The 23,946-nt window shown below is 40.6% G+C and overlaps 1 protein-coding gene across 3 annotated transcripts in view; it reads left to right on the forward strand.

The window, feature by feature from the left end:
• furin.L (furin, paired basic amino acid cleaving enzyme L homeolog) overlaps positions 1-23,946 on the forward strand; it is a 111,575-nt gene that overhangs the window by 16,576 nt on the left and 71,053 nt on the right. The gene's annotated exons all lie outside the window — the stretch shown is intronic.

Raw genomic sequence — 23,946 nt, forward strand, 5'->3', positions numbered from 1 at the left:
TATTTCTGGTCAGGTGATCTCTGAGGCAGCACAGATAGAGTCACGAAATGGTGGTTCAAGGCAAGAGATGTAAAAGGGCAATATTTATGTAAATATTTATTCCAGTTTGGTAAGATTCTTTAATATGTCATTCAATTTGATATAAACTATCTGTTGCTTAAGTATTCATTTTGGGGGTATAGTTTTCCTTTAAGCAGTTTTTCTTTCCTCTTCCGTTAATTTTTAAATGATGGACTCTTGAGGCTTCTTCTGGTTGTGCCAGTGATTTTATTTATTTATATATATATATATATATATATATATATATATATATATATATATTTATATTTATATATATATATATATATATATATATATATATATATATATATATATATATATATATATATATATATATATATATATATATATATATATTTTAGTAGCTTGAATTGCCTTTTATCATTATTCTTGTGCAGTCCTTGAAATGCAAATATTGGCCCTGTGGAAATGGAAGTGCACACTGGTTATTTCAGTATTATGTATGTGTGTGTGTGTGTGTATATATATATATATATATATATATATATATATATATATATATATATATATATATATATATATATATATATATATATATATATATATATATATAGTGATGAGCATGTGCTAGAAACATTTCTTGCAAGTGTCTTACATAGTTTGTGATTATCGTGAAGACAAACAGAGGCATAAAAGCGGTGCAGTATTTATATTGGGCAACATTTTTAGCAGTGCGAAGACATCAGTTTGTCCAATTAACGTCCACTATTTCTTTTTTTTCCTGAGGCTGACTTCAATATCTGTTCACCTGAATTCTGAACTGAGCAGTAACATATTCAATAACTTTTGAGGTCAAGGCACAGGTGATAAAGAGATGCAGAAATGAGTTTCTACTAATATTTCAAAAGAGAAAAACGCTTATAGGACAGTGGTTCACAATTAGAGGGTCTAGTGTTAGACGGTCGACCAATTGCTGTCTTGGATACTGCTAGAGAGCACACTTTCTTTTTTTTGTTTGGCCTTGTTGTACAGATTTATACATTTGTAGTAAAACAAAATCAATTATGGGGTAGCTGCTGTCTATACAGCGAGTCCTGTGCACAGGCCCAATTAAACCAAAGTAAATATCAAAGACATGCACAGTTTCTCGCTTAAAAACATTTATTGGTGCATATAAACCACAAAAAATAACATGTCAATATTCAATTCACACACACCACAAAGCAGTGTCTCCCCCCCAGTCTGCCTACCTGTTGTTAGCCACACCCTCCTGACGCGTTTCGCGCTATTGGGCGCTCAATAGCGCGAAACGCGTCAGGAGGGTGTGGCTAACAACAGGTAGGCAGACTGGGGGGGAGACACTGCTTTGTGGTGTGTGTGAATTGAATATTGACATGTTATTTTTTGTGGTTTATATGCACCAATAAATGTTTTTAAGCGAGAAACTGTGCATGTCTTTGATATTTACTTAGATTTATACATTTGACTGGATCCTCTCAGTTTTGGCCCTACACCTGCAGAGCTAAATAGGTCATTCTCTGTACAGCATTGAACTGTTGATACATTGCAGTATATAGGCAGAACATAAGAGGAACACTTGCACAGTTAAATCAGTTATATATTTCATTAAGACACCCTTAAGCTGGCCTCCTACACACATCTATTTGTGTGTGTATATACGTACAGAAACCATTTTTTCTGTTTTAGCCTGATAAAATGATCATCCCGAATTGACTCATAATATTTATGCACTTTTCTTTTTATATTTTTGATCACAACAGTGCTTTTCTCTATTTTTCTGTTTTGTTTTTTTTATGGTAAAACCTCCGGTCTAAATATGGGCCATCCAATTTGACATTCCCTTTAAGGGTGGTGGCAGACCGGCGATTAGTCGCCCACAGACAAATCTTCTCTACTGCGGGCGACTAATCTCCCCAAATGACTTCCCGCCGGCAAGAATACGAATTGCCGGCAGGATGGCATAGACTGTTTTTCGAAGTTGCCTCACGAGGAAACTTCGGGCGACTTCTGAAATCCGAAGCGATTTGTATGCCATCCCTTGCCGGCGGTAAGGCATTTTGGGGAGATTAGTCATCTGCAGTAGAGAAGATTTGTCGCTGGGCAAACTAATGCCACCCTTAAGGTGGATATAAACCAAAAAATAAATAACATTATGCGCAATGAAAGAAAATGTTATTCTGAGCTCTTCCAAATATACATTCATTAAAAAGATCAATGGCTTTCTAGTAACTTGCAAATGTATTTATAGAAAGCAGTCTTTATAGATGTGGGCATACACATAACTTCGATGCTGTCAATACTGGACTGAGGTCAGGTCTAGAAACCACACGACTTAATGAGCATTCCAGAAGACCTTTAAAAAAAATGGCAGACCCGTTTTTACATGCATTTGCTGTGATTAAAGCAGTTGTCCATTATTTTTTAGCCTTTTGTGTATTTGGGAAATACTTGCTATCTTTTCATGAACACATGCTAATATCCCACAGGAAGCAGTGGGACAATAATGGTTTCCTTTACTTATCTTTATCCATCTTATTTTTGTTAAGGAAAATGAATTTGCCACCTTTTTGATTTGAATGAGGTAGGTAGTAAACAGATTTATTTGATTAAAGCAGAAACCTGTTAAAGGAGAAGGAAAGCTATGGAGGCATTTTATTGCCAATGGATTAGCTGCAATAGTGCAAGCTAGAATGCTATATTTATTCTGTAGAATGTTTTACCATACCTGAGTAAAAAGCTCTAGAAACTCTCTGTTTGTTTAGGATAGGAGCTGCAGTATTAACATGGTGTGACATCACTTCCTGTCTGAGTCTCTCCCTGCTCTGGGCTCAGATTACAGTAGAGAAGGGAGGGCTGGGGGGGGAGAGGAGCAAACTGAGCATGCTCTTGCCCAGGGCAATGAGGTTTAAGCTGAAGGCAGGAAGTCTGATACAGAAGCCCATGAGTACACAATAGAAGGAAAGAAATGCATTGTTTCTTTTGACAGGGGACTCAGAGCAGCACTACTTTGGGGGTTTACTGGTATATTTAGATGGATCTTTCTGATAAGGCTTACTTAGTTTTAACCTTTCCTTCTCCTTTTAAGGACATAAATGTTTCATCTTGCCCGATGTTGAACTTTATCTGTATGAGGGCTGTGGGTTTTATTATGATTGTGTTAAATATTTCTCCGTATTGTGAAAGAAGCTTTCCATTTTAGATTCAGGCTTAGGGTAAGGCCACAAGAGGAGATTCGGGGAGATTTTGTCGCCTGGCGACTAAACGCCTCGTCTTTTGAGCGACTATCTCCCCGAACTGCCTCCGCATTTTTCCCCATAGGCTACAATGAAAAGTTGCCTGCGCTAATGCACACGTGGCGATGTGTTTTCTATAGACGCCGAAGTTGTCTCACTGATGTGGCTCAACTTTACAGGAGCTAGCATGACTGGAGCTACCTGGGTTTTGCAATTACGCTTACAGGAATCTGCAATCTGATTTCCTGTACTATTTGTTTACAGATAAACCCCTTCAACCTCTTTATGTGGTGACAGGTGTGAGGAAATGTAAAACAACTCCATGAAACCTTTAAAACATTTGCCTGTCCTTTTAGTACACCCACATCGTGCCAGAGCAAAGAGCATTGGTACCCAAGGCACTTTTGGAAATATTCAAACCAGCTGACACAGGAAGGATGAGGAGATGCAAGGAGTTTGTCTAATGATGAGCTACTATTCTTTATTTTTTTATTATCATTCTGCTGTGCCGCTGCGGTCTAATCTGCAAGAGATTATATAAAAGCAACAGTTACACTGCAATAGATAGAAGTTGGCAGGGTTGATAGGCCTGTGTTCCAAAGCAGCCATTTGGACTTTAAGTGCACGGTCTTCCATGATATAGCTACATTTAATTATGCATTGTATATACCATTTAGGGTTATTACAAGGTTTCAAATGAATTATTTTCATGTACTCTACCTCAGAAGGTATATTAAAAAAATCTAACTTGTGGAAACATTTTCAAAATGGTGCAGCCTTGTATATTAAAAATTCCGAAACTATGAGAATAAAAAATATCAGCAGCCACCTAATAAGCAAATCTGGAGAAGAAATTACTCTTAAACATTGTTTCTATTGTCCAAACCAGAGAACCGAAAAGGATAAACAAATACAGCTTTAAATGCAATTACATTTAAAGGACACCTATCCTAGCAAAATTGTTTCTCACGCTGGAGGTGCTTATAGTAGAGACTGTACTCTGGTTGGGGGAAAATACTGTTTGGGCCAGGAAATCCTCCTAGTCAGCATTTTGCAGCCCACCAGGGGGGGATCTCCAGGTGTGTGCAGCCATGTTTGGGCACATGCAAGTGGTTAATGATAGTTTCCCAGCTCACTAATGCGATTGCAAGCGATGTAAGATCAGAGGAGTTGCATAATAATCTTAAACCACACAAATGTACATAATGAGCATGCTCGGCCATGCCTCATTATGTGCATGCATAAGAGTTCCAACATGGCTGCCCAAATTGGGAGCTCCTACCCATTATGTGTGGCATAGCACCAGATGGTGGGGCACGTTTGTTAAAAAAGGGTTCCATCATTAACTACAGGATGTCATGGGATGTTGGGTTTGGCCCACTGTGGTGAACCTAGATTTTGTTATAAGATTTCATAAACCTATATTTATTGTTGCCCTCTTTCCCATAGTATTATTTTTAACACAACAGCATAGCACACAGTTTGACTGTTGGAGTTAATAATTGGTTATTGTTAAAACGATCCAATTAGTCAATGAAAGGTCACATTCTTCAACAAAATGAGCAATCCTTCTTTTAAAAGTCCAGAACTGGTCATCATTCACTATCAATGATTAAAGGGTTTTATTAACCGTAGTGTGCTCTAGAATGTGCTGCCCTTGTGTTCTTCCTTTGTGGTTGATGCCCTGCCAACATCCAGACAGCTGGACGCCTTGATATAATGACATACTGTGAGTGTAGGAGTTCCCCCATTGTTCTTGCAAAGTCTGTATCATTAAGTAAAAAAAATAATCAATTCTTCCTGTTACTCTTTTTAAAAAGTTTCAATGAATATATGAAAGGCAATAGTTTATCTCTAAATAATTGGTGTGTTTTAGATGGACATTCTAAGCAACTTTCCAAGCCTGTTATACAGAAAACTTTAAATTACAGGAAGGTCATCTCCCCTAGAATTCAAATTTTTTTTTTTTTTTTTTTTTGATTTCCCTTTTCTTTGTGATAACTTAATGGGTAACTAAGCTGCGGAAATCCATACCAGTGGCAAAACAATCATATTTAATGTTTAATTCGATTTTGTGTATGGCACACGCAACTGCTGGCTGAACCATTGCTATGCATTCTGTTGTCATATGTATCTCTGTAGTTTGCATGAGGCATTTTCACCATCTTAATGGAAAAGAACTATAGCATAGACATTACCTTTTTTACATTTTTAATTTGTTTGTGTATGTTTTGAAGGGTTTCTTCTGAATGTTACAGACCTGTGCGCTCCATTTGAATTGTTAGTTCTTCAGTGCAGGAAGCTAACTACCTGAAACAAATGCAATGTCTGTGTGAGTTGACCTGCACTTTGGAGATAAATGGGAGTAGAATGACAGTGAGCAAGAATATTTATGATGAATGTGTCTGTACAATACAGAGCAATAGACTCGTTCAATTTTTCACAACCCCACTGGGCCACATGTACTCCTAATGAAGAGTGCTATAAAGTTAATGGAGTGTATCACCGTTTTACAGCCATTAATGTTTTTTAACCTTTACTTTTCAGCTTTCCACTTCTCGCAATTCCTTGTTCTTATTTTGGGAAATGTGCACAAGGTGTTTATTTGATTCCATGTTTCAGTGACCTTACTGACCAGACCTGCTGTCTCTGACCAAGGGCACAGTGAGGCAACAATATCACAGGACATAAATAAACACTAATGGTTTTATTTGTTTAACCATTTGGTGTGGAATCTTCACTCCTTATGGTTATTGTTTTCTTTCCTAATGACACAACACTAAGCGGATCCTTAACTTGTTTAGTACTGAGCCAGGGCATGTGCTGTCAACGCTCCTTCATGTGGCCCTTTGGAAAGTAACGAGTGCACCTGTGTGGAGCTACACCGAGTAGCAAAACGCAGCCGGAAAAGTGGACAATCCGTTCAGTGTGACCTTTGATCTTTAGCTCTCCTATGTATGACCATCTTCAGTCTGTAATCTCTTGAGAGGCCTGAACACTCAAGTTGTGCTCTTGTTTTAATGGATTTTAGTGAGACTTCTCATAGCCTATTAGCGCAGTGGACCACAAGGAAATTAGTCGCCCATGACAAATGTCCTCTTCTGCGGACTACTAGTCTCCTCCAAATGCTTTTCCACCGGTGATAAAGTGAGTCACTGGTGGTAAAACCCATGTGTCCCTCAAGTCTCCTGAAATCACCCCATGTTTCTTCTTGAGGCAACTTCGGAAGTGACACATAGGTTTTACTACCTCTGATTCACTTTAAGGCAGTGTGCGGTGAGATTCCTCCAGAGGCAACTTTGGACGAGTTATAGATATGTTGGTTTTACTGACAGGTTCTTTTAATATAGATTGCGGAGCATATTCTGGAGATCTGTAGCTCGCAGTCATTCATAAATAATCGCCGGCGACAAATCTCCCCTTCGGTCACTGCCTTAAAGGGGTGGTTCACCTTTAACATAACTTTAAACAATATTATAGAATGGCCAATTCTAAGCAACTTTTCAATCAGTTTTGATTATTTAATTTTTATAGTTTTAGAATTATTTGCCTTTTTCTTCTGACTCTTTGCAGCTTTCAAACCCTTTATAAAAAGGAAATGCTCTGTAAGGCTACAAATGTTTTGTTATTGCTAATTTTTCTCTAGACTGGCCCTCCTGTCAGTGCAGACGCTATGGGGTTAAGTTCCACCTCCGGAGGCAGGACAGAAGAAGTAGCTGTTTTTGGCTCCACCCTCCTCTTATAATGCCAGACTCCTCCACTTTCTCCCAGTTTTTTCTTCTGTCCCGTGGAGGTAGGACAGTAAAACATTTTTTTTTTTTTTTAATTTATTTTAATTGTTTTCTGTGAACAACTTTTCAACTTCAGTGAGGACACCTAACTGCTGGTTGTCCTTCACTTACATCTCAGGAAAGATAGCAGTTCGGCCGTATACCACTCCACAGGACTGGTAGGCTTAGAAACTGGAAAGCAGCAGTCAAATCTCTCAGAGATACGCACTGCTGTATTACACAGACCGCAGTCTCCAGCAGCGCACGATCTGAATCTCTTCATAGCGCACGGATGAGTTACGCAAACCATGGCAGCGTTACCCCTTACACATGAGCGCAACCCACTGGGCTTCCGTAACCCGAACTTCCGGTTTACGCATTGGCGCCAAACGATACGTTCACGTAGTTCGGCCGCCAGCGCCATCTTGTCTTCCAATTGGCGCGTGCTGTGCGCAACGGAGAGGAGCAGGTCACACCAGTCAGGTCAGACACGCTCATAAGAGCCTACGGAAGGGGACATTTATTAGGGGATTTCATCCTCTGTGCGGTATATAGCCTGCAGGCATATCTAATTTTATATATATATATATATATATATATATATATATATATATATATATATATATATATATATATATATATATATATATATATATATATATATATATATATATATATATATATTTATACCGGAGCCCTCATACAATGAATTCCCTGGGGAGTGGCTAATAAGTTAAGTGGCAGGAGGCATGAGGGCTTGGGGCTACTGTCTCAAATACTGAGATACCCTTCTTTTACCTACAGATTCACTATGGAGGTAGACACAGCATTAGATGATCTCAAAAAAGACATGCCAACTGCTACTACTACTCCCAAGAAAAAGGCAACAGATAAAAGATATCAATCTCATAGGAAATGCAAGGTCTGCAAGCACACCTTACGCAAGGGGGAACAAGGGATCTGCAAACAGTGCTCTGAATCAATTGACTCAGCTCAAACACTGTCCCCTAACCAAAATATGCAAGATACACAGGATAGCCCCTTGATTCCCGATGCACAGGATCAAAACCCTTCCACATCAGCAAAACCTCCACAATTTGAGGAATTGCTTGATTGGATCAAATCCACTATTCAATCTTCCATACGGCAACCCTCAGTTCGCGTAAAAAAGCGAAAGGCCCGTTTAAGTTTAGAATCCAGCTCCTCCGAATCACATGGGGTCAGTGATCAGGATAGTGACATAGAGCCGGGAGAGATTTCTGTTAGTGAGATATCCTCTGACGATTCAGACAACGATAACCAATACCGCTCTCTAGCGGGCCCAGACACAGCAAAACGGTTGTTACGGGAAATGCTAGCCACATTAGAAATTAAAGACGAAACAACAACTGCCTCAAAAGCCGATAGAGTTTTGGGGGTCCAACCCAGGAAGTCCAGATCTTTTCCTGTTTTTAAATCCGTATCTCAGATAGTGGAAAATGAGTGGTCCAGGCCAGATCATAGGTCTTCTTTGACCCAGAGGTTCCTTAATACTTACCCCATACCGGAAGAGCAAAAGAAAATCTGGGACAAAGCCCCAAAAGTGGATTCGTCTGTTGCCCGCCTCTCCAGAAATACCACGCTACCAACCGAGGAGGCGGCATTCAAAGAATCAATGGATAAGAAGATGGAGGTTTCCTTAAAAAAAGGTTATATGCACTCAACAGCTATACTTCGGCCCGCGGTGGCATCCGCAGGGCTAGCACGAACAGCTAGATTTTGGTGCCAGGAATTACTACAAAATCCCTTATCACCAGAAGAACTACAGGAAGAGTTGCAACGAATCTCTTCGGCTTTTGCTTTCCTATCGGATGCAGCCATGGACACAGTTAGACTGGCTGCAAAGGCCAGCATGGACAATGTAGTAACCAGAAGGGCTTTATGGCTATGCCAGTGGTCAGGGGACACCGCTTCCAAAACCAAGTTACTCAACCTTCGGTTCACAGGTGACACACTGTTCGGTCCCGACCTTAAGCCAATCATAACAGAGGTCACGGGCGGCAAAAGCACATTCTTACCATCTGGCAAGAAACCCAGACCAGATCTGCAAACTAGACCATACAACCGACAATGGCACTCACAAGGCAAGCCATTCCGCTCCTTCAGAAACAGTTCCTTTCGTACCTCCACTTCCAGTGGGGAGCAAAAGAAAGGCAGGCCTTCCTGGTCAAACCAACCAAGACAAAACCGAAAGACAGGACCTCCCAAACCCTCCTCCACCTGACTCCCATCACCCACGAGGGGGGTGGGCGGCCGTCTTCAAACATTTGGTCCCATCTCGCAGACCCACACACAAGACAATTGGGTACTGTCCATCATCAACGACGGATACAGAATTCCTTTCACTACATTACCACCCCATACGTTCAGAAGATCGTCAATTCCAAAAAATCCCGACAAACTCAAAACTCTGTTGTTCATCGTAGCAGACATGCTCGAAAATGGAGTAATCAAGGAAGTCCCCCATCAACAACATTTCCAAGGTTTTTATTCAAATCTATTCCTGGTCTCTAAAAAAGACGGCAAGTTCAGACCAGTACTAAACTTGAAAACACTAAATCCTTACGTAGCCAAACAAAAATTCTGAATGGAATCAATTCGATCAGTGATCATGGCAATGTCAAAAAATTGCTATATGACAAAGATAGACCTTCAGGACGCTTATTTGCACGTTCCTATCAAAGAGCAATCTCAAAGATACCTCAGATTCTCTCTACAACATCACCATTACCAATTCAGAGCTCTGCCCTTCGGCCTCTGCACGGCACCAAGAGTGTTCACCAAAGTCCTCAGCCCCCTGATTGCACACCTCAGGGGCCAGGGCATTGCGATCACACCTTACCTAGACGACCTGCTCATAAGATCAACAACATACGAACAGTGTCTAGAGGATACCCAAACTTGCGTCAGAACACTCAGCCAACACGGGTGGCTCATAAATCACAAAAAGAGCCAACTCATCCCGACTCAAAGAATTCAGTTCCTCGGGTTATGGTTAGACTCGACTCGACAGACTACTTCGCTGACAGACGAAAAGATTCAAACACTTCAGTGCACGGCAAGACACATCTGTCTTCAACAGACAATGTCGGCGGAATTGTGTCTAAGAATGCTGGGTTACATGGTGGCAGCACTAGAGGCTCTGTCCTTTGGCAGGTTTCACATGCGTCAACGTCAGAATCATTTTCTACAACACTGGAACAAAAATCACTTAGACTTGACACAGCAGATACCTGTGACCGGAACGGTCACTCAGTCCTTGAGTTGGTGGACACTGGCTCAGAACTTGTCCCAGGGAAAGACATGGGTGGCACATCAATGGACCGTGGTGACCACGGACGCCAGTCTCAAAGGCTGGGGAGCCACATTTCCCCCCCGCACATGCCAGGGGACTTGGTCACCTCAAGAATCAAGACTACCCATAAACTTATTGGAAATCAGGGCAATCAAAAACGCCATTCTTCATTGGTCGACGGAACTCAGAGGTCGACCCCTCAGAATCCAGTCAGACAATGCGACGGCAGTGGCCTACTTAAACAAACAGGGAGGTACACGCAGCACCAGGGCAATGCAGGAGGTAGCACGAATTCTCGAATGGGCAGAAAGCCATCTCCGCTGTGTTCATACCAGGGGTACTGAACTGGGAGGCGGACTACCTCAGCAGGCAGCAACTAGACCAGGGCAAGTGGGCACTCCACGCAGAAGTCTTCGACGAGATAGTGTACAAGTGGGGAATTCCGGACATAGACATGTTAGCGTCAAGACACAATCACAAAGTACCTACGTACTGCGCCAGGTCACAGGACCCGGGGGCAGCGCATGTAGACGCCTTAGTCATTCCGTGGACTTTCAGCAAGGTCTACGCTTTTCCCCCACTGGTTCTACTACCACGCATTATCCACAAGATCAAGCAAGAAGGGACACGGACTATCCTCATTGCTCCAGATTGGCCGAGGAGGGCTTGGTACTGAGACCTAGTCCAAATGTCAGTAGCTCCTCCTTGGAGACTACCTTTACGGCCAGACTTACTCACACAAGGTCCGATCAACCACGAAAATATACCAATTCTACATTTGACGGCGTGGCTATTGAAACCGAAATTTGGCAGTCTAAGGGTTTCTCAAGAGAGGCCACTCACATCTTAATGAAGGCCAGAAAACCAGCTACCACTAAGATCTATTACAAAACATGGAAGGTGTTTATCCAGTGGTGCACTTCCACTGGAGTACAATGGAAACTTGCCTCAGTTCAGACTATTGTAGAGTTCCTCACACGAGGTTTCCACCTAGGACTATCGTTAGCAACACTAAAAGGCCAGATTTCAGCCATTTCGCTCCTACTCCAACACCAATGGGCGAGGGAACCTGACCTTATACAATTCCTACAAGGGGTGGGTAAGGTTAGGCCCCCATATAGAGACCCCACCCCACCTTGGGATCTTCATACGGTTCTCACGGCACTCCAGGGGCCTCCATTTGAACCATTGGCATTTTGCCCTCTCAAATTCCTCACCTGGAAAATGACTTTTCTCCTTGCTATTACTTCTGCTAAAAGGGTGTCGGACATGGCAGCGCTCTCACATAAAGAACCCTGGCTCATAATTCACCAGGATCGGGCAGTGTTTAGGACGATTCCCTCTTTCACACCGAAAGTAGTCTCAGCATTTCATATTAACGAAGAGATTAATCTTCCGTCCCTATGTCTGAATCCTTCTAATGACAAGGAGAAGTCCCTACACAAGCTGGATGTAGTTAGGGCAATCAGATACTACTTAGACAGAACCAGAGCATTTAGGAAGGTGGATGCTTTCCTGGTCACTTATGGGAACAATAAAGGGTCACCAGCATCAAAACGTACAATGGCTCGATGGCTGGTGGAAACCATCAATTTTGCATATGACCTTAGTAATAAAGTTAAACACTTTAGCGTGAAAGCACATTCAACGAGAGCTATGAGTACATCCTGGGCTCTCCACAACTCTGCTACACCCGAGCAAATTTGTAAGGCGGCCACTTGGGCATCATTGTCCACTTTTGCTAAATTTTACAGACTGCATGTTTTTCACTCTGCTCCTGCAGCATTTGGGAGAACGGTACTACAGGCCGTAGTACGGTAACTGTAACTGTCATGTACCCTCCCTAGTTTTGGGACAGCTTTGGAACGTCCCCATAGCGTCTGCACTGACAGGAGGGCCAGTCTAGAGAAAGGAAGATTTTACTTACCGAAAAATCCTTTTCTAGATGGCCCGAACTGTTAGTGCAGTAAGCCCCACCCTTCAGATAGTTACTCAAGTCAGTTATAGATAACCAGTTTTATGAAGTTACTGTTGAGTTTAGTTACTAGTTAGCCAAAGTTATTGTACTGTATTGTGGCATGTGTCTCCTCTAATTTTCATCCTACCTAAGCTGGGAAACAACACTGGGAGAAAGTGGAGGAGTCTGGCATTATAAGAGGAGGGTGGAGCCAAAAACAGCTACTTCTTCTGTCCTGCCTCCGGAGGTGGAACTTAACCCCATAGCGTCTGCACTGACAGTTCGGGCCATCTAGAAAAGGATTTTTCGGTAAGTAAAATCTTCCTTTATTACTGGTCCTTCTATTCAGGCCCACTCCTATTCATAGTCCAGTCTCTTATTCAAATCAGTGCATGGTTGCTAGGGTAATTTGAACCCTAGCAACCACATTGCTGAAATTGCAGACTGGAGAGCTGCTGAATAAAAGAAAGGCTAAATAACTCAAAAACCACAAATAATAAAAAAATGAAAACCAATTGCTATTGTCTCAGAATATCACTGTCTACATCATACTAAAAGTTATTTCAAAGGTGAACCACCCCTTTAAGGGTGTGAATCGCAGGCGTGATGGCATAAGCATCAATTCAAGTTTCCGAAGTTGCCTGAAGTTTCCATGTGGGAAGGTATTTCGAGGAGATTAGTCACACGCAGTAGCAAAGATTTATCGCAGATCACTAAATCTCCCCATGTGCCACCACCAACCTTTGTCTAATCTCATGGACCATTGCACTCCGCTATCAGTAGCAACTACAAAATACCCTGCCATAGGCAATACTGATAATTTCCTTTGCTAAAAATAATGTAGTGTCTTAGTAAAGCCAATAATCTATATTGTCGATTTTGTAGCCATGACAAGTAGCTGCTACTAGTAGCTTTGTGTGTCTCGGAGCACGCAATTAGGGAACACATGTAAGTAAAAGTGTGGAGAAGATGAATTGAGTTTGTGTAGTAAGGCCACCACAAGCTTGCACACTGAGCTGCTTGTGGTGTTAGTTTTGGCAACCCTTGCCACGAAAAAATACATTGACAGAATGGCAGGAATTAAATCTGTGACAGTTGATTAGGTTGTTTCTCGAATGTCACTTCTTAATTCACAACTAATTACACAATTCCAGATGTTTTTTGTTTTGCTGGTGTTTCTTTTTTACTCCACTGAGAGAAGGTATGGATGAAATGCCAAAAAGCTCTGTATGCCTAAGGGCATACACGAAGTGGTGCACTGGGTCGCACTGTGAGGAAACGCAGGCAACCAGTCGGAGGTGCAGAATATAATGCAAGTTATAGAAACATCGCAACTACAAACTGCATGCATCCGCCTGTCAGATGAAGACGCAGCTTGCGTAGCTGCAATGTTTCTATGACTTAAATTATATTCAGGGCCTCCAACTGGTTGCCTGTGTTTCCTCGCAAGCGTGACCCAGCGCACCGCTTCGCAGAGTTCTGCCCTTTATTGAATAGAGTTCTCAAACCGTTGATATCTTCAGCATTGCAGTAATGTACATTGGTAAAACATACAGGAAGGTATTTCATTATGCAGATATTATCATAGTGCGTTGCTGGAAACCTCTGAGTAATTAGCTCTTGTTGACTGTACTCTGTTTCTTAGGAAATGGTAAATTTATTTTCTGTAGTGCCAAGATTTTTTTTGGAGGGGGGTTCTAGGTAGGAGAACAGACACCTGTCGGTGCAGTACGCTTATACATATTTTTGGCCTTGGGCTGACTTGATTGCGCCTAGGTGTGGCCACATAAAGTCTGAACCTTTTTTTTTTTTTTTTTTAAAGAGTATTATTATTTAAACCTAGATTTTATTTCTGCTGCATAGTTAAATATCCCAAGCCGAAGGGTGAGTTTCTCCTAAGGTATCCGCTTTCCCTCTGTAACCATTGTTTAAAATCTTTTGCGGAAACATCTGGTATTGCTTATTCCTATAGATTTTATTTCATTATTTAAATTTTTTTGTGTGGTTGAAATCCTGCAAAACCTTTTACAAGGTCCCATTATTTAAAGAACTCTGAAAAAGCCTTAAAAATAAAAAGTGTAGATCCCTTGCCAATTTTCAGCTACATGTTGAAAATGTAGGAATTTTTGTAAAATCCAGTTTAATCTCCAGCTGTTTGAGCAATGAACAGCTGAAACTGATGTACACATGCTGTTCTGATCCAATATTTCAGATATGATTTCAGTGTTGCATCCTGTGGGGCTTGAAAATTGTCTTTGTGTGCAATTGCTCCTCTTTTTAATGTGTTCTTATTAACTTAACTGCTGTAATTGTCACCATTGTCTGCCATAGGCAGAGTTTGTCCAGTTGTTTTCAGTGGGAAGTGGTGTTTGATGATTAAGAATTTTTGACCACCATGGTTCTCCCTGAGGGCATTATGGCTATCAAAGAGATCAATAGAGCAGAAGTGAGAAGGAAATTGTTAGGAGAACATAGTCAATGGCAGACCAGGAAAAGCAAAAATATATAAACACAGGAGAACATAAGGTATTAAAACAAATGGTACATGGAGCATAAAACTGGCAGTGAAGCACGGCTATAGCATTATCCAGAATGCTCAGGACCTGGGGTTTTCCGGATAATGGAGCTTTCCGTAATTTAAATCTTCATATCTAAATTCTACTAGAAAATAATTTAAACATTAAATAAACCCAACAGACTGGTTTTGTTTCCAATAAGGATTAATTACATCTTAGTTGGTTTAAGTACAGGGTACAGTTTTATTACTAAAGAGTAAAATACTTTTTACAAATTTTTATTATTTTGATAAAATGGAATCTGTGGGAGACGCAATAGATACGCCAATATCTTTGTTTGCTGTGGGAGACGGCCATTCCGTAATCAGAGCTTTCTGGATAATGGGTTTCCGGATAACTGATCCCATACATGTATTTTTAAAACTATCCATTATATAATCTTTTGGCTTTACTAGTAGTTCTCAGTTCTCTTGTCTGTTGTGTGTTGTGAAATCCATTGTTTTTCAACCTTACATGGTACATTTAGACCTGTTTAACCAGACTTTTTATAGGGCATATTCCATACCCATCACATGCTTTTGTGTGGGTTGGCAGCACCCTTCCTTTCACAGAAATAAATGTCTTGAATTGTTTATAAATCTCTTCCTATCTGATGAAAAGTCTTTGTTCCATTCTTATAAAGCTGAACACAGTGGCCTGATTCTGTAGTGAGTGGTGCAGTGGAGGTAAAGAAACACCACCAAATTCTCAGGAAAGCTGGACACATGTTGTCCATAAAATCCCAAGGCAATGCAGCTGTACGTGGAATAACAGAGAAATTTTATATGCCTGGAGGAAGTATAGCTGAAAAGGAAATCTCCTGAGTTTTGTGTTTTGCAGATTAGGGGGTGAAGGGCTCTTTTAGTGTGGGTATTCTCCGATTACACAGCAAAATTATTTCATAAACTTTTTTTATCTTTTTATCTAAAATATAACAAACCTCTTTCCCTCTTAACAAGCTGATTTTGTTTTTTTGTCTTTTAGTGAGAATGCATTTTACAATCAGTGTTGTAATTGGTGGTTGGGCCAAGAACAAAATGTCTTAAAGTGGTAGCTCATCTGTAAGTTAACATTTCGTATGTTATGGAAAGGCCTATTCTAAGTAGCTTTTCATTTGGCCTATTATTATTATTATTATTTTTATAGTTTTTAAATTATTTGCCTTCCTCTTCTCTTTCCATCTTTCAAATGGGGGTCACGGAGACCATCGAAAAACAAATGCTCTGTAAGGCTACAAATGTATTGTTATTGCTATGTTTTTATTGCTCATCTTTCTATTCAAGCCCTTTCCTATTCATTTTCCAGTCTCTTAATCAAATCAGAGCATGGTTGGTAGGGTGATTTGGACCTTAGCAACCAGACTGCTGAAATTGCGAACTAGAGAGCTGCTGAATAAAAATCAAAGACTCAAAACCACAAGAAATAAAAATGAAAACCAATTGCAGATTGTCTGTCTCAGAATATCACTCTTTACATCACATTAAAATTAATTTAAAGGTGGACAACCCATTTAAGCATGGCTGCATTATTCTCTGTATGATCCAAGATCTAAATCTCTAGTTTTATATTTAAAGGCTACTTTGTGCATCCCCTATGACATTTGGCTTTTGCCAAAGCTACAGCCTGAGCTATCGGATGATTTTGGCAGCATTTAGGCCCAAAGTGCATGGGGCATCAAAACGGTTAAGAGAGAAAAAGAGTCAAAATAAAGCACTAATGCTACTCAATGGATGTGCTGTGTGTGAACCCGGAGCAGTGATAATGTTTGAGTGGAGGTATGGCTCTTATCATTGAATAGCATTAACCGCAGTGACAGGTAGACAAGGCATTCTGACAATTGCATGAGTGTGGATCATAAATACAGAAACTAGGCCTACTAATAACCAGATTTGATGTGTTCATTGGGTTAGTGGTTAAGCTTGAAATTTACAGCATTCTCTGCATTAGTCTCCCATTGCTACAAATCTCGCCATATGCCTCAAATCTCGCCATATGCCTCCACACTAAATGAAGTGGAGGAAATCAGACTCCAGTTACATTGCTTAGAAAAGGTCACACCCAGAGAACAGAAAGGGATAGAACGTCAACATTTTTTTTTTTTGATGAATGTATACTGAAAAGTTGCTTAGAATTAAATTTTCTTCTATTATGCAAAAAAACAAAAAAAAAGATACCTGTTTAAACATCCAACTATTGAAATGAATGTTGAATATGATAGTCTCTTCTTGAAAAGCTTCTTTTTTTTCATTTAGAATGGATCTTACTGACCTCTATAATCAAAGGTTAACTTTTTTGTATATTATTATTTTAAAACATTATGGTTGATTTGAACTTGGAATGAAATGACTCTCTTTGCGGTAAGTGAAACTATTGCAGCATTAGCAGTCCTACTTGCACAGATAACAAGCCTAGTTTAGCACTAGTTGTAAAATACAGTGGTTAAACTGCTATGCAAAATGGATCATTTTATACTGCAGAGTGAATTGTAATTGGTTGGTGACAGAAATCGTTACATATGGTGGTCTCCTTCACATACTTAGAACCTGTATTTTATTACTCCCCTGAATTTTATTATTAGCTCAATTATAATGAAAATACAGTATAAAATAAGTGACTATTTGGAATGGTTTGATCATCTCCGTGAGATTAAACTTCGTTATGTTATGCTGCATAATTAAACTGATGTTTCCAACATATTATATTAAAGGGGCAGTATGCCCTGAGTTTCAACATGTGTTTAAAAATTGAGCTTGTGCTGAACATCTTGCCTATTGTGTTAATCATGAGAAATCTATGTTTTGCTTTCGTTCTTTCTTGAACTAAACCGATCAAGTGGGGAAAATTTTAATTTAATCTGTTTGGTTTTTGTGAGGTAGATGACAAGTTCAGTTACCCTTTATCTAAAAACCTTATTTACATTTACTTTAATGACACGTGTTTATATCTGTGGTTAATTTTTAGGGTTGTGGCACACGCTGCTATTCGGGGAGATTACTCGCCCAGATTACTCGCCCAGCGACATCTCCTCTTTGGGCGACTAATCTCCCCGAAATTCATGCCTGCCTGCTAGAATGTGAATCGCTGGCTAGAAGGCACTTGAATTGATTCGCTTTCCGAAGTCACACAAAGTTGCCTCACGAGGAAAGTCCATCACAAATAGGACACCATTTGTGAGTTCAGAGTCCTCCAGAACAAACTGTTTCCATTTCTATTGGAGTTCTGCTCAGAACTCTCAAAACAACCAGTGTATTTGCAATGTTTACAGACCCTCATTTCCTTAACTGCTCTGATTTTAATGTATTTACATTGCAGCACCATGTACTATAGGTCTTACACACACACACACACACACACACACACACACACACACACACACACACACACACACACACACACACACACTTGCACACAAACACACATACTATTTTATCCCCTCTGTTTTGTTCCAATTTGCAGCTTGCAAAACTTCAGATACGGCTACACTTGCACATACAGTCTCACAGTTCATTGCTCTCATGACACAGCGACAATATGAACTAAGACTGCCATTTTGCACTGCTCTATAATTTGTAAATCTCTGTTCATGTTTACTTACTTACATAGTGTATGAATGTGGCAAGCTGAAAGGATTGCTGTTTTGTTACATATGCTTGGATACCTGTGCATTGCTACAGCTGTAATATCTAAAATGCAGGGCTGCATAGAATCCAGCAGTAAGCTGCGCACATTGTTTCATGTGTGTGATTAACAACTTTGGCCTTGCTCTGACTGCATTCAATCAACCAACCAACAATGTGTACATTGGTTTTTGTCTCCCAGCACAGCAACCTGTGGTTTTCCATCACATGCTGAGCTGTAACTTCACCTATTCCCATATTTTTGCTTATTCCCCTTACTGCTATAACCAGTCACTGTGGTTAAGCAAAAGCTAAAGAAGATTCCAGCTGTAGCCAAGAATACTTCCTAATAAATATAGATATTAGTCACAATTTACAACCCCTTGGTGGGGACGGCCCCAGGCAATGTATTTCAGTACTATATTTTTTTTTATGGAGGGACCCCCCTCCCATACAGTGTTTAATTTACTGTCTAGACATCTTCAGTCTACAGATCCTTACTTTTAACGAAAGTATTTAGCTGGAAATTACTTACAACTGTTTCAGTGTGATGCTGTATGAGAGCTATTACATCTGCCTTCTTTACAGTGAAAGGTTAAACTTGTTTTGCAACCTACCGGAACAGTGCCGTCAAAACACATTATGCCTAAAAATGTTTCCTTTATTTTAAAGGACACCTCACGACTAAGGGCCAGTAGGCATATGCTGTTAAACACCAGCTTTGATAAGTCCATTCTCGGAATCATAGCCATTTGCTTATTCATGGATTGGCTTTCCTATTTCATGCACTGCTTTTCTTCCATACTGCTGCTCTCTGTTCAGTGCAGGTATAAGTGTGGATGCCTGTATGTATGCCAGCTATATAACAAGTAGTTTGATAGTTTGCACTGTGGCCCAGTGGTTAGCACTTCTTTGGTGCAGTGCTCTGGTCCTGGGCTTGATTCATACCTGGACTCTAGGACTTTGGATTTTTTCTTCATGTTTGTGTGGCTTTTCTCTGGTCACTCAAAATATAAAGGCAGGTAAATGGTCTCCAAATGAAATTATCCCTAGTATATGAATATAATAAGGAACATAGGGCTTATGAAATAAAAGGCAATGTTTGCCCAGGAGCAGTAACTGTTTACAACCAGTCTGCAGGTAGCATTTACTGGTCACCTATTTAACCGCATCGTATTGACTGCTATGGGCTACTGCTTCTGAGCAAACATAGTGCCTTTTATTACATATGGAGGTTTTATATTATGTCATGCAATGGGCAAGATAAATGAAGTGGCTTTCTAAGAGGAAATCCTGGGTAGCTTTGTTAAATGAATTGTGTGATAACTAACCAGTGAAATAGAAATTTTAATGCATTCTTTCATTTTCCAAGTGCTTATCTCTCTGTTGCAGTGCAAGTCATCTGGTTGTACCTTATTCGGGAAGCCAGAGAAAATACTCACTGGGTTGTCTTGCCTGTGCACCGCTGATCATTGTGATGATATTTACCGCCATCCATTTCAGCAGCTGGGTGTGCATAGACCACATATCTCTTCTGTTGATGAGATTTTCTTCTTCTTTTTTTTTTTTTTCTGCGCTTCCTGTTTACCAGCTGTCGGTAAAACACACTGGAAAATGTCTGCATGGCTTTGGCAAGGCCGGCTGAGACAAAGAAGAGAAATATAAACTAACAAGATCAGATTGCTTTACAGGGAGATCGGTATGTAGCAGGCACAGCTGAGTCTGATGGAACTTTAGTTGGCAGCACAATAAAGCCCATCATATGAACTTGTCATAAGTGTCCCTTCTGCATTGTGGAATTAACGGGTTTAAATGTTGGGGGCCAAAAAGCTACTAATGCCTTTGGCAAGTTGCACAAATGTCTAGTAGTCAAGACCAATGATTATACATAGCGAGATCTACATGATCGGAACAAAATGATCGTCTCCATTTGTCCACACGGTTTTAAGTGATCCGATTTGATGTTGCAGCCTTTGAGGTTAGTTGTGGGAGCCCTTGCCAGTTAGGTTGTCTGAAGATGAACCAATTGATTTTACTGCCTGCTTGATCAAGGTTCGCTCTACACTAAACACTATGGGTGGCCAAGCTAGGCAGATTAGATTTTAAAGGAGAACTAAAGCTTAACTAAAGAAGTAGCTAGAAATTTTTACACATGTTTTAGGCAACCACCACCCTTTAGCAGTGAAGATATGTGCCTTCTACCAAAGCCCCAGTAGCTCCTCATCTTCTTTCTGCTGATTCACTGCACATGCTCTGTGCTGCTGTCACTTATTGAGCTTAGGGCCCAAATCAAAATATACAGTACACATAGAATATAAATGTCACAGTATAAGACTAATTTAATACAGATAAATGCTACATGTCCGCTCAGAAACCAGCACAAAAAGCTTTAGAATGCAATAATCTGCCCTGTAGCATCATCTTATATTACAGGCCAACATCATTTTTTGCTTCATAATTTGCGATGATCCCTAAGCTTAGATTCTCAACAGCTGCTCAGAGCCCACTAAGCATGTACATGAGATGGTGACCCCCTGTGACAAGTTAAAGTCCTAGATCATTTCTGCTGTTGAGAAGCTGAAACTCAGTATATAAAACATGGCATTTTTAGCCACATTCATTTTTAAGCTTCAGTTTTCCTCCTTTAAAAATTGAAGGACAAGACTCAGAACCTGAAAAGTTACAAGCCTACATACTTTTTTGCCTTTTTAAGTATGATTAAAATGATTGTCATGATCAAAGAATATTTCCTTGTCATGTAGATTTAGCTTTTTATTAATAAGGAAACATCTGCATTCTCCCAATTGTGGCTTATGCATTCTTATTAGCCAGCAATAGCCGAGCACTGAAGCATGCCAATGTCAAGGTAAACTGTATGGCAACAGACACTGTATGAAAATAAGTAGAGAAAAATGTTTACCATAAACACTAGGGTTCAGTGTGATCAACATTCCCACTCCAATTCAAAAAAGTAATAAAGCATGAACAGAGTTCCCAGTTATTACTAAATCCTTATTCTAGCACTTGAGTGTTTTTACAAGATGGATTCTGGCAGTGCCCCTAAAAGACAGTTTGTTCAGAAAGATTCAACTGTTGTGTAAAGTATCACTAGAATATTATGACTTTACAAAATAGAATGGATTTCCTAGCCATTTTATTACCTTAAAGGGGAAGGAAAGTAAAAATTACTGGGATGGTGCCAACCCCCCCCCCCAGGGATTATAATCAGTTACCTGATAACCCCTTGCTGGTACTGGGATCTGTTATCTGGAAACCCATCATCCTGAAAGCTCTGAATTACAGAACGGCCATCTCCCATTGACTTCAAGTAATCTACATTTTTAAAAATGTATTTTCTTTTTCTCTATAATAATAAACAGTACTTTGTACTTGACCCAAGCTAAGATATAATTCCTTATTGGAAACAAAACATGCCTATTGGGTTTATTTAATGTTTACATGATTTAAGGTATGAAGATCCAAATTACGGAAACATCAGTTATCTGGAAAACCCAAGGTCCCGAACATTCTGGATAACTGGTCCCATACCTGTATTTCTTTTAGAAGAAAACTGCAATGGACCAGGGTACTTCTGAGCGAGTGCCCATCTCCTCCCCCCCACCAGTAATTTAACCTCTACTTCTCTTTAACCCCTATAAAAACTGGCAGTGTGACCATTGTCTTTTAAAGGAGAAGCAAACCCAAAAGTTAAAAAACCCCTACCCTACATAGACCCCCCCCCCTCTATAAACCCCCCTCTCTCCTCCCCCCAGCCTAAGTGTTACCCCTAAGACTTACCCCTCCATGCAGATTCTGTCCAGCGGAGTTCACGGGCACCATCTTCTTCTCTTCGGAATGAGATCGGCGGATTGGCACACGCGTAGTTGGAGCAATTTTCTGTATCGCGACAACTGCGCATGCTCTGAAACTCACGGTCTCATTCTGAAGATAACCAAAGAGGCTGAAGATGGCGCCCGTGAACTCTGATGCCTGAATCTGCACCAAGGGGTAAGTAAAAAGTTAATGGCATTTGCCCGGGGTAATACTTAGGCTGGGGGAAGGAGGAGGAGTCTATGTAGGGTAGGGGGGGTAGGGTTTTCTTTTTTTTAAGGCTTCATACTCTTAAAGAATTAAACCCCCTAATTTGCATCCCCCCTTCCCTCCTATCCTAAATAGGCCCTCCTCCCCCCTGGCACCCTGGGCAAATGCCCCTAACTTTCTACTTACCCCTCCTTGCAGGTCCTGTCCAACGGAGTTCACAGCAGCCATCTTGTCTCCTTCGGTCTTTTTCCTGTAGTGATCTGCATTTTCGGGCGCATGCCCTGTTGGAGGAATCTTCCATTGCAGAGATACTGCGCATGTGCCGAAAGTCACACTATTTGCGCTTTTTTTATCGGAAATTACATGACTTTCGTCACATGCAAATTACCTCCTTAACGGAAGATTCCTTCAACTGCGCATGCGCCCGAAAATGCCGAACACTACAGGAAGAAGACCGAAGGAGACAAGATGGCTGCTGTGAACTCCACTGGACAGGACCTGCAAGGAGGGGTTAGTAGAAAGGGGCATTTGCCCAGGGTGCCAGGTAGGCCAGGGGGAGGGGGGGCCAATTTAGGGTAGGGGGGAAGGGGGATGCAAATTAGGGGGTTGAATTCTCCTTTAAAACCAGTCCATTACAAGGTTACGTCTGCCCTTTAGTTTAGGGACTGTAACCAGAGGGGCATTATATGCCTTGGAAGCTGCTTATAATTAACATTTGTCAGTCAAAGACAACAATAACTTCATGACAGTATTTTTCTAGTGGCACAAATACTGAATCTGGGTTATTGAATTCTATAAGAATCCCAATCCATATACTTCTAATAGTGCCACATCAACAGGATGATTACCAGCTTTATATTCCTAATGAGGCAGCAAATGACAGGAGTTATTAGCATATTTGAAAGGTACAAATCTTGTCACGAGCCCTCACATATTTTTTTAGGCCGCTTCCATAATCCACATGCTCTGCTCCTGCCAGAATCTCGGCTGCAGAATGGATTAACTCACCTTGTGTATTCCTGAATAACAAAATCGTTTTAGGTGGAAGTGCTGAATTTCTCATCAATCCAATTTGTTTTCAGTGTAGCATTTTCTGCTGACCTGGTGGTGTATGTATTGCTCTGAGCCTGCAGTTTTAGCAGCAACACTTTAGGGATATTTAGCGTGCTCTGTCCCAAGAAACGCCTTTTTCCTTGCTACTGGAAAAATGTAAATAGTATTGTTCTCTAGATAAGTCTCTAAACACTACACGGTCTCCTCTAATCCACCTGCATCTCAGTCAGTTGGCATACTACATGCTTGTGGGCGAGGTTATATTAAAAGGATGCCATAGTCAGTCTAATAAAGTAGTAGGCAGATGGGGAGCATAACAATATCTTGGGGGGCCGCACCTTTCC

Source organism: Xenopus laevis, chromosome 3L (assembly GCF_017654675.1).
Source record: "Xenopus laevis strain J_2021 chromosome 3L, Xenopus_laevis_v10.1, whole genome shotgun sequence".
NCBI classification, from domain to species: Eukaryota; Metazoa; Chordata; class Amphibia; order Anura; family Pipidae; genus Xenopus; species Xenopus laevis.